Genomic DNA, 14,686 nt, shown 5'->3' on the forward strand with positions numbered 1-14,686 from the left:
CTGTACAGAGTTCTGTCAACTTCTTGCTCTTTTTCCTCAGCCCTCATGTCCCTCTCTGATGCCCCTGCTCTCCCTGCCTCTTGTTTTCGTACTCTTTCTTCTGGTTGTCTCCCCTTCTCATCTCTCTTTGCCACATGTGTTTTACTTCTGTTTTCTTTGCCAGCTCGGTTGCGTGTTCCTCTTTCTCCTCTCCCTTTCCCCTGAAAAACACCTGTCAAAGCTGATCATTAGGCAATCTGTAGATTTTTGTTGTCGTAAAAAACAAGCCTGAGATGATAGCCCTGTGGTCAGGGTCATGTAAACACTGGCTGCTGGATCCTGGCAGGCTTCTGATTCATCTGGGTACATCTTCATCTTGCAGCACAGCTGGCTCAGGTGCATTGTCCGAGTGGTGGCTTGTCACACTTGCTGCTGTGGACCAGGGAAGTGGCATTTGTCATGTCTCAAACTGTAGTCTGCTGGTGCTCAATTCTATGGACTTGAGGTTTTCTCACTTGTTAAGTTCTGTAAATGAGAAAAAAGTTTTTATTTGTTATTCCTGTAGACAGGAGAGGAATAACCCTTTTATACTCCATGTAAACTGCATGTATTCAGCGTTATACCAGTTCAATACATGGTTCTTTCTAAATCAACCTGGTAAAAAATATAATTGAATTTGTTCCTTGTGCATATTTGGTCAGAGCTGCTTCCTTTCATGATGAAAGCAAACACACATGTGTTACTTTTTTTTTTCTCTAACTACACCTGTGTAGGAGTCAGAAGGGAATGACCTACCTTTGAAGCTCTACTAGAGAGTAGAAGTGCCACTTAAACTTGAGCTATGGCTGTGCCTGTGCAAAACACCACATGTGTGTGTGAGAGCCTGGAGCCCAGGGATCCTGAAGTGCTGAGGTGTATCCGAGGAACTGCACTGGCTTGTAAACCCTTTATGTCTGAGAAGAAAGGAGCAACCTGGTTGTAGGTCTGCCATTGTTTCCCAGATAGGGAGAGAGGATTAAACCGTGGTTTGCTTTTTTTTCCCCCCTTTGGGTAGTCCACATCTGTGCCTATTTTTCTTTTTCCTGCCCACCTTTTCTTCCACCATAGAATTGAAAAGGCAACAGAATCCCTTTGCAGTACATGTGCTTAGGGACTTGGGAAGCCAACTTACTCACCAGGACTGTTATTGCTCACTGAAGTACTAGTTTGGTGGTGATTTTTTTAGAACAAAGATTTCTGTCCCCCACCCCCAACTGTTTTTTGCAATTTTAGCTAAAAGCAAGAATTAGTCCAGTCTAACTTGGTGAGTTAATGAGGGCAGCGGGAGGGATTTGTTGAGTCCTCTGAGCTATCTCCCTCCTGGAAGTGTGTGCCTGGCTGGTAGCTAGAGATGAGGCTGGTAGCCAGGACAGAAAGCTCTCACTTGTTCTCTGCCTGCATGTAAAGGGTTTGTTTATTGCCTGCTGCACTTATGCATCAACACTCCTGTAAACTTCACTTTTTAAAGCATTTTTTTACACACCATCTTCTAGAAATGCTGGTTCTGAAGCTTTGCTTGGAGTTGCAAGTTGTGTGCATGCTTCCAAGGTGCTTTGAGGGTTGTATGTAGTAGTTTGCCTCCATTATACTGAGTATGACCTTGGGGTGACAATGTAGATATTGATAAGTAATAACTTGGCTGTCTTTTCAACTTGCAGTTTAGCTTTAGCATGAATTTGCTGTCACCTTCAGTTTTAACATGGAGATATTTGCTAACTGTTTTAGAATTAACTTGTGACTATTTGCATCCTTAGGATGCCATGAGAGCTCTTAAGTTTTTTACCGGTGTGGATACCTAGCTAAGAAAATACTCTTCACTTAATGCTATTTTACATGCACACAGATAGTTTTTCACACTATTGTTACTGGTGTGGTGCTTTTACCACCAGGTTAACTTTGTTCTGGAAAGGGGGCAGAAGTAGAAACATGAAGCAACTTTTGCCACTTGCACAGTTTAGCCTAGAATCAGATACTACTCTTAACTGGACTCTGGTTTCTGGGACATTCTGTCTGTAAGCCTGATAATGTGCATGCTACGAAATAACAGTGTTTAACTTCTCTTGCTAAGTCATGTGTTGATAAGTATTTTGCCTACTTGTCTTGATAAATGCATGATTGCTTAATAATTCCTAGACTTTATAGTGATCTTCATCTCCAGAATGTCTTATAAACAAACTGGACAGTGAAGAATAAGCCCCAAAATAAATTTAAAATTTTATTTATGAAGAAAAAGTTCTCTTATATTTTCAAGCTTGCAATCTATAAGGCATTTTAAATACATGAAAAGTATGCTTGTCGTTTGTTTTTCTAAGCTTTCTTTTTCCATTCCTATTCTTTGCTGCCATTTGTGTTACATGCAGGCAACTGGAGTTATTTCGGATGGGGAGAGCAGCTGAGTACGTAACAGTTTGATTTCTTGTAAGTTTTCTGATCCTATAGTGATACAGCATGCTCCAGTACAAGGAAAGTGGAAATATTCATGCATATAGAAAATCTGTTCTGTTGTATTTTCTTTTACTTTCACTGAATCTTCATATTTGTGTGGATGGATAGCTGTTCATTTTTTCATTGTTTAGCTTTGTTTTGGCCACGCTTTATATGAGTTGCTTGTGCCTTCTACTGGAATTTGAGGATAAGATGGCAGAATTGGACTCTTACTCTTTTCCTGTAAAGGTGATTCTGGTTTTCTGCTTGTATACATCTTTTGTGTTGGTCTTCATACCCATGTAAGCCCAAATCAATGTTTGGAGTAACTGAAAAACACAAGGGAATCTGTAGTTATTGTTTTACTAAGATGCAAAGATATGCTGGAAGCGATCACAGAAATTCCAAATACTACAAATTGGAGCAAATCTGAAAGCAGAAATGGCTGGTGCACACTAGTGTGGCAGAAGGGTTGTAGGTATTGTAGCATATTCAAGCTCAGTGAGACAGTTTCATGGCAAAAGTGGTAGGGCTTTGCTTTAGCTACTGTTTGCCAGCCTTGGAAAGATAAAACGTAGATACTGCAGCTGTCTGTGATCTGTAGAGCGTCCTCACTTTCTGGAAGTCCTACAGGTTCCAACAGGCAAGGCTTCTGCTCAAGATGCAGTGTATAGCTTCTACTGCCCATAGGACCTGCAAAGATTGATCCATCAGTCTTAAAACGAAGGTGTCTATTCCCTGTGTCAAAACCAAGGGTGTTGCTGAGGGGAGCATGTAAAGTTAGATCACTGTGACTGCTGCCAGCAGGGACGAGATTCTGCCTGATGCTTTTCCATTTTTGACATAATGGAATTTGGAGAGGACACTCTTACTGCACCCAACTAACTTAAGTCCAGCTAATGTTATAGTGCATTTCACACATGGACCTGTTCTGCATTTTAGGAGTCTTCCACCAGTGACTTCCCAGTTTCTCCTCCCACATCATGTTTTGTCCTCCTTGTTCTCCTGTCTTTGATCAGATCATAAGTTCTTTGGGCATCAACAGTGTTGACCAACTTCCTCATGCTGTCAGTGTTGGATGTCTCAATTGTTTGGGGTTATTCTCAGACGTGTGATAGGATAGCTGAGAATTAACTAAACTTTTGTATACTACTAAAACAAAGATTAGCATCCTAAATAGCTTTATTTTATTCCCCAATTTTGTGTGTTTGGGAGGAAAATGCAGTGCCTAGGCAGCGGTCAGTCAGAGATGTAGGAGGGTTGTGCAGAGGGTATTTCTCCTGCTTACCTGGAGTGTCGGTGTGTGGTGTTTCTGTTTTAAAAAGTACTTGTGTTTATGGGCTCTCTCTCTCCCTCCCTTCCTCTACTTCATCCTTCCTGTGCCATCCTCTTTGAAATCATGTTAGCATCCTTAAAGGCAGGCTTGGGCCAGTGTTGATGATGTTTCCAAGTGAACTCCATTAGCTTGACAACTTAATGAAAAATATACTTCTAATTGTAAACTTACAACAGCAACTGAGAATGAAACAGCAGAAACAGCATGTTGGTAGCTGGAAGACATTTTCCTGGTGAGAGCTTCTTGTAAGAGCAGTGTAGCCCAGGGCCTTGCTAGTGGAGCAGAGGGTGCTTTAGAAAAGGGACATCTTGTGCTGCTGACCTGGTTTGATTTTAGGAAAGGGAAAGACTTAAAGGTGGGTAGATGTTCAAGGCTGTCTTTGCACTTGAGACTGTCAGTCCAGTTCTTGACGGTTCACTGTTTTGGCAACAGAAAATATTTTCAAGTGCGAAAAACAAGGTTATGAAAGCTCTCAAACTGAAGACTGAATATTGCTAACTTGCTTTCTTAAAGTTATGCAAATTTCTAGTGTATTTTTAAGTGGTGAGGGCAATAGGACGGGCTAACAACTTGCAAAGTTGCACTGAAATCATTGCTCAGAAACTTTTGAGTTTTTAGGATGGAAAGCTATAGAAAAGCCTTAAAAAATGCTCTTGTGTCCTTTTGAGATTTCTTTTTTTTCCTTCCTATTACTTCAACAGTCCTTTCTAAACTTCTCTGCGTTTTAATTGTAAGATTTCAGAAAGGGTACATGATTGTTAGAAGTGACCGATGGTTCGATAGATGATGAAATACTGGGGTCTGAGACTTAAGGAAAGAAGTTGTTGGCAGCTATTGTGAAAAGCAATTTAAATGGATGAAGAGTGGGGAAAGTGAGTTGCAAAGGCCCTGGTGTGGAGCTGGCAGAGATCTCTTCTGGACGTGGACTGGAATTCATTCCTTCAGTTAGTACACTTTCTTCTCTTCTAGCGTTATAAAAATAGTCAAAAGCTGTGAAAAGCTTAGTGGCTTATTTTGGAGAAGTAGTGAGGGTTTTGGGATGCAGAACCTTACATGAACTTCCTTCTTCCCGAGTGCCCAAGGGTCCTGCACATACTACTTTTGTCCAAGTTTTTGCTCAATTTTGTGAGGATAACTGAGCTTAGGGACTGGACTCCAGTTCCCAGTGGCTGATGACACATAACTGCTAGAAAAGCAGGAGGCAGTTTCAACTGAATGCAGCCTTTTGAGAGGAGCTCCTGCTGTGTATTGGGACTTTAAAACAACAAAAACATTTCTGAAAGTGCATTCATCCAGCCACCTGTAATAATTTTGCTGTTAGCTTTCCTTCCTGTCCTGAAGCTTGATGTAAAGAAAGTTACCAGAGGTTAAATGTGACTAGTAGAGCTGGTGTGACAGGACTGTGCAAAGTGGGTTTCAGGTCAGTATATTAAAAGCTGTATGTGTGCTGCCCTGCAGCAGTGGTGTAATGATTTCTGGAGGCAGGAGTGGGAAGGAATAACAGGGTTTCCAGGAGGCAATTTGTTTCAGAGATGCTATCTCCTTTCTTGATTCTCCCCACTCTTTGTAAAATCCTACTGTGTGATGTGACTGTCCAATGGGTTTTCTTCTTGTGCTGCCTATATGCATGAATATTCAATTATTAAACATGAACAGCATGCTTCTGCCCTGCCGCTTCAGCCTCACCCCCAACTCTCTACACGGTGGGTCCAGCGACAAGGAAACAATTTTCATCCCTTGAGAGCTCTTTGGTACATTTGAAATTTCTCAAACTGGGATAAAACAGTTACTGACTTTTTGTGTTTATTGTTATGTGTCTTGTTATTAATTAACTGATCATCAGAGACTGAGGCTAAGCTACAGCTTTCCTTTATGGAAGACTTGGTGTATCATGAGTTTGAAGAAGATAGTGCTTGAATTTATCACACCATGTGTGTTGTGAGGGCTATTTTGTGGAAACATGGGCTGTAATGCCTGACCCCTCCTTTTGAAGGGATGCTGCATCCCCAAAGTTGCTTCTGCAAGTTCTTGTCAGCCTCTTGCTTAAAGAAAATTTAAGTGTCAAGTATGTTAATGAATGGCATCATCACCATGTGCAGGCATTTCACAGTATACTTTCTTGCAAAGGTAGTGTGTGCTATAAGCCACATAGGGGCCAGGTTTTGGTGCTTTTAATCAGGCTGAGCAATGCCTTCATTTGTGAACGCTTCTGTTAAATAAAGTGAGATTGCTCATAGGGTAGGTGCAATTCAGCATGAATAAGAGATTCTGGAGTTGGCCTTTATTTGTGGGTCAGTTGAAGATATCTGCCTGGTATTAACATCTATGGATGCTGTAGGTGCATGGTGCATATGTCAGAGAATCAATGTGTTCCTGCCTTATCAATGTTTGTGGTAGCTGGAGGCCTGCATCCTTTAAACATGTCATCGGAGGGGAGTTTTGTGTCATGACCTTTAAGAGACTTCCTCATGCTAAACACCAGTAAGAACTGGGAGAAATTCTGGTACCACCTTTTATAAACATATATGCTGTAAATGTTTGATTAACATTTAAGCTGATCAGATCTTTTTAGATGTTTCATAGTGCAGGGGTGAGATGCGATGTCTGGTTAACAAATCCAGATAGTGCTTCTGCAACAGTCCGATCAGGGAATTCAGAAATCTCTGAGCCCATCAGCTGGGCAGAGTTGCTGTGCTGGAGAAGCTGTGTCCTGCTTCCTGCTGCCTGATAACCACAATTGTGTAAGTCTTTGCACACCCTGGTATTATTTAGCCCAGTATTACTGAGTTACTGGATTCACTATTGTTTTGACCCAGATAATTGTACTACTGATTTCTATTTGTTGTTATACTGTTGTGGTGAGATAAATTGTTTATCCTTAAAGATGTTGATCTGGTGTCTTTTACCAGATCCCAAACCTGTAACTCAGTTGGGCTGCATTAAGCCCCTACAAGTTCTTATAATGATTATGCAGCCACCTCTGGAAGAACTTTGCATCGTACCAGAGTTATTTAGGCTTTACCTTAAATGCGAGTTACATCTGATGGGAAGAAGAAATTAGTCCAGCAGCAAAGTGAGGCATTAGAATGCTCTTTGAAACAGTGTTTCTGTCCTAATAAAAGTAATTATTGTGCATTAGACAGTAATGGCTCAAGTGTTCAGCAATGACTTTGCTCAGCTGAGTAATTGCTCATTATCCTTCTGAGGATGGTGTGTGCCTTGTGATCTACAAATAGATCCGCCCTTGCTCCACAGACTGGTTTGGTGCTTCTCAGAGGGATTTGGCACTTTGGCATATCAAATCATTTTTGTGTAGCACATCTTGAGTGTTTCTCCCAAGCACTGAACTGTAATAAAATTGATGGACTTTGTGCTTTTCATAAAGCTGAATAGAGCAGTATATGATTGCTATTCATTTCTATTCAATTGACTAGAGACTGACAACAACTATGCAGCATTTAAACCACTGAAAAGCAGGGGGCTTAACTCCATTTTTGGTGCGGACAATCAAATTGAATTGATTGTACTTAAGAGAGTAGAGCCGGGCTTTTTCAAGTGGTTTGTATTTTGCAGACATGTTTTCTGCTGTGGTTGTTTTCTACTCTTCCATCCGCTTTGGGGAGCTGATATAATCTTGCTCAGTTGGGAAGGAACTGAAAAGATCACTAAGAACAAACTTTATCTTGGATGAAAAAAATGGAAATTGACTTGGAGGTGTGGGAAGTGCCAGTGAAAGAAAAAGGTGTTCCTTAATGCTGTATTCCATCTCCTTGGAATTTCAGCAGTTAAATTCAGGGGTTTTTTTAAGGATCTGGCACGAAGACAGCACTTCTACTTCATTGTTCAGCCTCATGGTAAATGTCTGTGTAGTGCACATAATATTGAATAACTTACCAGAGGGGGCTTTAATTTGATTGTCCTTTTTAGACAGGCTTTTGGTGGTGGAGAGGGTTAATAATGTCTGATCCTTATTTTCCTTTGTTTCAAGCATGTTAATGGTGTACTCTACTGCTGTACGGTGTGTGTATTTCACTGTAAGCTTGCAAAGATAACCTTGCATTCTGCACAGCCAAACACAGCTGTACATCAATATTGTATTTTTGATACCTTTCCTTACAATAACTCTGGGTTCTCTTTTTCTGAAGGGTTAGTGAGCAGAACTGTTTCTGCAGGGAGAGGGACTCACTGGAAAGGAGCTTTTTCCCTTGTCAAGGCTATCATTAGTGTTGACTACTAAACTTAAGCTAATGTACTCCGGTGTGTTAAATGTAGCAATTTTTCCCCTATAAGTACTATTAATTGCTCATAAGCAGACCTGCTCTCCCAGTTCTTCTGATTTTCCCACTGAGTGCTTTTCATTAGTTGCTCTTAACTTAAACTAATACCTTTACAAAAAGAAAAGGGCACTAAAAAAAAAAATCCACAACCCTAAAGTACTGGTTAAAGATGTTGAGGAGATAGTATTACAGCTTAAAGGTTGAAAAGTTTCCAGGAAAGAGCTCCTTTCCATAAAGGAACATTTATGTTTTGGGATTTTCTTTTTTCCAACATCTAAATGTTCATTTTGGCAGCAGCAAAGAACCTGAAATATTGGGTGTTGGGGTGTTTTTTTATTTGTTTTGAATAAAAATGTCTTAATCTGCTTATTAGAAATGACTAAGGAAAAATAAACTCTAATAGAAAGTGGGAAAGGAGGGTATGGAGGCGATCACAGGAATTCCTTGGTACATACTTGAGAGAACTGAAGATTGTAACCAGCTACCAGGTGGAGCTCTATCTATAGCAGAAATAGCTTTTTGTCATTCTTTAAAAACTAAATGGGCTTCACTGTCCCAGCAAGGCAATTGAGAGAGCTGTGCCCTTAATTGCTTTCGTTTCTTAGCCTTTGAAGATGCTGACAGTGCTGTGGATGATCGAGACAGCGACTATCGCAGTGAGACGAGTAACAGCATTCCTCCTCCGTACCACACGACTGCGCAGCCCAATGCCTCTGTGCACCAGTTCACTGTACCGTCACGCCTGCAGCAGCAAGGGGTCTTGCGGGAATCCTGTGCTGACTCCCTACAAAATTATGATCTGGATTATCGGGAGCATGTGGCCATCAGGTGGGTGCTGTCTTCTGGGTAGTTCTTGTTTTCCCATTGATTTTCCATAGCAGACCATGAAGGTGTCATGCTAGCAGAGGAGGGGAGCTCGAGGGCTCTGAAAGGCTTCTGATGGGAAGGTGTTACATGTTTTGTTAACTCCGGGTCTCTGCCACGGACCAGGAAAAATAAGGCTATGTGTTAGACCAGATCCGGCAGTTTAGTGAATTAACTTTTAAAGATACGCTCAACTCTGAGGTCATTTATTCTTCATTCTACTTTCACTTTACCTTTGAAGGCCAGAGCATTGGGTAATTGGTTACTCTGATACCATTGTATGGGTGTGCCTCCCAAGCCAGTGAAACACAGTCTAGCAGAGTTAACCTATTAGGAGTTTCGTGGGGCAGATTTATCTTCTGTTTTGGATTAGCTCCTGTTCTTCTATTAGCTCTGCCAAAACAGCATATTCAAGAAGAAAGTCTGTAACCAATTAGGTTTTTTTTTTTGTTGTTGTTATCATGTAGCACTGTTGAATAGCGTGTTTTCACTTTTGGTTTCCTTTGAGCTGTATGAAAGATAGTTTACTTGCTCTAAATTAGCTTTTTGACCATAAATCAGTAGTTTCACAACTGCTTTTATCTTTTTTAAGTATTAAGCATTACAGCATTAACTTACCAGGATCAATGGCTGTGAACTAGAGTGAGTTGTGCTGGGAACTGTAGAAACTTTATGAAACTGCTGTTCCACGTAAAGGATGAGTTAAGCGTAAGGGGAAAGCAGAAGAACTTGGACAGTGCTGGTCAGCTTGGTAAGAGTGCGTGTGTAGAACAGGCCATGCTGCTGCTTCTGCCTTCAGTGTGGAAGGCAGAGGCCGTTGCTTAAACTCTGTCACAGTTAGAGGTGCAGGGTTTTATATTTATTATAACTGATTTGTTCTACCTCACCCCCCTTGGTAAGAATGTTCTTGTTTCCTGAAGCCTGAACCTGAACTCAGTTGCCCTCACGGGCATATGGCTGAAGCTAAATTTCACATGTTTTGTGTTATGGTCTTTAATGGTAAAAGCTGAAGTTTAATGATAACATTTAAGGTTGTTACTGAGATTTTCAAGCAGCAGAGGCAAATGTGCCAACAAAACGCATTTACTGCAGTGTGACATGTCATTCTTAGTGCTCTTTTCTTAGTCCATTAAATGTCTTATGTAAGCAAGTTATTCCCTTTCCCATGATATTCTTTACTGCTGGTTTGCAGTGGTAATATTGCTGAAGATCTTACTGAGAGTCTGGGAAGATAAGCTTAAGCTTTTTCTTTATGGAAGAGCCAAGCGGAACAGTGGTTTTGGGCCCCCAGCCTGGAGAAGCCAGTAGTGGGTGGATGTTTTTGCAGTTATGTGACTTCTTGGGGTGGTGTTGACAATACAAGGATACACGGCTCACCTTGCTTGGAGGCAGGGGGTGTGTGAACTTTTAACCATGCCTAATGGATAAATGTGCTTATAAGACCTTCCAAAGAAGCACTTCTTGTTTGAATTGTTAAAGAATACCAAGATGGAATATGTATATTTTTTCTGGTTTTCTGAAGATATTTGTATGAAAGGATCTGGACTGATAAAGTGTACTTAACTAAGAGCTTTGTAGTTTGCTCTGGTCTAAAATTACTTTCACTCCAGGAAGGCAAGTCCTAGATGGTGATCAATTGCCTCTGAACATTCCGGTTCCCCTGTGCATTTTCCACATGCCTAGCGAGATTTTTTGCTGCATATCTTAAAACTTAGAAAATGCAAATAAGCTTTCCAAAGAAGCTATGTGGGGTTCTCTTTCTTACCAGAAAGGTATTTCTAACAAGAGCTGGCTGAAAAGAAGCACGCGGGTAGGTCTTAAGTATTTTCAAAACACAGTTGTAGCTGAGTATTGCAAAACCAAATTGTGTTTGACTTTTGCTCCTAGCAGCTCTAAGTGCCATGGACCAGGCAGCCACCTGATGAAATCAGTGTTCCTGGCAGACTGCAGTTGGTGATTGACAACTGGAGGAAATGACAGCTTGTAGGAGGCTGTCCTGGGCAGACCCAGAGGAACCAGACAGGGTTCTTCTAGAACCTGTCTTGAATTGGGCAAAAAGCTGTCTATGACAAAATGCTTCAATTGAAACTGGCTGTACTGACACCTGGAGTTTTTTTCTAACAACACTTAGGTTTGGCTGGAAAAGTTCTGATCCTTGTTATCAGCTGTTACACCTGATTGTTCCTCTGATAGAAGTACATGTATTTTATTCCCCCCTCTCCTAAGAGTAATACTGGTTATCCTTATTTGTCCTTGGAGTGTGTTTTGCTGCTAACAGCCAGTTTGACTTCAGAATATCACACGTCTTCCCCTCAGATTTTTTTTTTTCAAAGCACTAACTTTTCTTTGCAAAGTTAATTTTGTGTAACCATGTGTCCTCCATGTCTCCCTGCTCTTGCTTTATTTACTTCCAAGGAGATATGATAGCATAGATTCCACTGTGAGTGGCCGAACTGACCTAGAATCCACATCTGAGTCTAGTCAAATGACAAGCCGCCAGTGCTCGCTAGAGAGCAGGCGCTCTCTAGATCTGTCTGATAGGTGGGTTTAACCTCTTTGCAGCCTCTGTGCCTGTCTCCTTGCTGTTGCTGCCGTGAAGTGGTCTTGTGATACTTTTCAGCTGATACTCGCTGTTTGCCTTGGCTGTATTTCAGATCCGTGGTAGTTTAATGCTGGGCTGATGTTGTCATCTTTTTTTCCTCTCAAGTGTTGGAATACTTGTCATTGCTTTATTTCTAGTAAAAGGAATGCTTTGTAGAATAGCAGGGGAAACATTTACGGGGGGGGGGGGGGGGGGGCAGGGAGGAGCTCAATTAGAAAGAAAAGTAATTTCCTTTATGCCTAAATTAGTCAATTGTTGGTTCAGCATTTACAGCTAATGGCTCCTCAGACATTCATGTAGCTTCCATTGCTTTCAGCTGAGATTTGGAAGGGCTTGATCCAGTACCTATGGTTGCCCTGGGAGTCTTTTAAATTTCATTAGCTTTTTTAAGAAAATTATTTCAATTACCAGCTTAAAATTGCAAGCAAGAAGTATAGTAAGTGTTCTAAACTGTGTATAACAGGGGTCATTTAAAGTAATGAGTATCTTTCCAATTAGTGGAAGTTAGCTAATACTGGTGGAAATGAAGCACTAAACCAGCAGTAGTGAAAATGCAATGGCCTAGTTCTCTTTGAGGGCTGTCCCATCAGTATCCTACACTGGGGTGCCCCAGGCAACTCTCAAGGTGAAGACTCCTTTATTAGCAGTATCCATACAATGCCCATGTGCCCTTTGCCCTTTCCCTTCTCTTGTCCTGCTCTTATGGGGTCAGGGTGTGTGTGCCCTCATGCTCCTTAGTTCTCAACAATGAATAATACGAGACAGAGCTGCAGTGCATCTTTCAGATGAGTGTTTTGATTTTTTTTTTTTTTTTAACATCCACTTTCTACCTGTTTATTTTTATGTAGGCTGGCAGGAACTCTTCTTGTGAGATTTAGTTAAAGCAGCAGCTTTCTTGCTACTAGCCTTCAGGTTGCTGAGCAATTGAGATAATCCTTCTGATCAAGGGCTAGGAATGAATCCCAAAATCCCAATGGTGATTTACTGGGGTTTCTAGGAAGCTTCAGATTGTTTGATAGCAAAACACTAGCTGCTTTAATCCATTCTCCCACAATGGACAAGTATAGAGTGCTGGATCTGTTTATATGCATTATAAATGGAAAGTACAGATCCTGAAAAGTACCTCAGGCTTATGATGAGCTCATGTCCATCACCAGTATTTTCTTCTGCCTTCTGATCCAGCAACAGCTCTGAGGATCTTCATTTTGTGTTGGTAGGAGCCCCCTGAGGGCATTAGCTGCAGTGAGAGCCCTCCCAGCAAAGAGGAGTGGTGGAGTAGCTGGAACTCCTTGTGCTGCTGGTGTGCACAGTTTGCATTTTGTTCCCTGTCCCCACTTCCCAGGAGTCCAGTCTTTGCATGCAGTCTCTGCTCTGTAGCCACCCGCGGGAGAAACAAAGTGCCTGTGTGCTTTATGAATAGTGCTAAAACAAAGTTTGCAGCCTAGAGTGACCGAAATGCATGCATAGCATAGTGGAATGGTGTGCGTGGGCACTGCATCTCAAAGTAGTCCTGTTACTGTAATAAACTACTTTTTTCAGCATGCCTAAAAAAGTAACAGCAGAGTACTGGTACAGCCAATGCTGTGTGCCCTCACTTGATCACAGAAAGCTGTTCTTCAAACAGGCATTTCTAAATTTTGTACAACTGTAACCGGTGGAATATCATAACCCATGCTGCTTTTTTTGACTATTGATTGAAATGTAGTGGTGGTAGATTGGCAGGCTTTCAGTTTTGTTATCTCTGGATGTTTCTCATTTTAATTTTCCTTTATTTAACGCACTATTTTTTCTGTCCTTTCTAGAGCTTTTTTAAAAACTGTTCTTTTTCCCTTCCTATTTTTTTTGCTGCTTCTCTTCCTTTCCCTCCCACCTCCTTTATTTCTCATCTTAGACAAGGATCTCTAGCTAGAAGTGAAAGAGTCAGGATCATTCCATTTAACTCTGAAGATGGAGAAGAAGAACAGGAGAGTAACTACGAAGAGCTAGGAAAACTGCTAATAGAGGAATTCTTAGAAAAGAGTCATAAAAATAGAAGTTGGCAGGAAACAAACATAAAAAAGACGCAAATTCTCTCAAAAAGAGAAAATTACAATCACTGTGAAAGATCAAGGTGCTGCCAAAATATGTGTGTGGAGTCAGGGTCTCTAGATGTCCCTAGGTATCCTCAGGAATATGATACAATAGATAGGAGAAGGAAAAAGAAGCTGCGACACAATTTTGAAGAGAGTCAACAAATAAGCTTGCAAAGTAATGAAGGTCTGCGGTTTCCTGGGGAGAAAATGGTTTATTTCAATGGTGTAGCAACTAGCTCTGAACCTAATGATGATTTCCCAGTATACGATAGAACTGGAAAATATACCAGTAGCTCTGAAAGTAAGGAACAGTTGCCTGCTTATCCCATCCTGCGTCCATACAAAAATGGCTTAATGGTTAAAAGTGGCAAGTTGCCCAACAAGCAGGGAGTGAACCATGAGTGCTCACTTCACCTCAGTAACAGTGAAGACATGAAACTCATAGGGATGCCAGATAACACTTTTGTGCCTGTGGATATCCTTGAGGAATTTGACAGCAGTGCTTCTGATGAGTTCCAGTACTCACCTGCTTCAGATGATGAAGTGGAGGAACTGGCTACACTTTCACAAACGTGGTGTGATTCTGACATCAGCCATTTGAGAGACTTCACTGTTAATTACCCTGCAAATGTGGGCTCCCAGTTAAAGGCTAGCTGTGATAAAAACCATAAGACTAAAGGGAGCAAGCATGGTCATCCTGTGCAAGACTTAACACTGTCTCCTGTTGAAGAACCCAGCGAGGAGTACATAGACACGATGGATGAACTCCAGTGTCTGGTAGAATCAGTTTCAGAATACTTGGCTGAAAAGGAGGAAGAAATCAGCAAATTTGGTACATTGTCAGAGACCAGAAAAACTGTTGAGAGCGTGTCACTGAAGCAGGATAATAGTGATAATTTGGTAGAAGACAGAAAGTCTGAACAGACCAAACATCCTGCTGCAGAGGAGAGTACCAAGGGCAAATCTGAATCTCTCCCAGACTTGTCAGGTGTGAAGAATACAGTGAATTCCCTGTTCAGCTCTTTCACTGAAAAGGTGGGGTCAAGCACAAAGCAGCTCACCGCCTCTGTTGAAAAGCTTGTTTCTTCCACTC

The sequence above is a fragment of the Pelecanus crispus genome, chromosome Z (assembly GCF_030463565.1).
Source record: "Pelecanus crispus isolate bPelCri1 chromosome Z, bPelCri1.pri, whole genome shotgun sequence".
In the NCBI taxonomy this organism is placed as follows: Eukaryota; Metazoa; Chordata; class Aves; order Pelecaniformes; family Pelecanidae; genus Pelecanus; species Pelecanus crispus.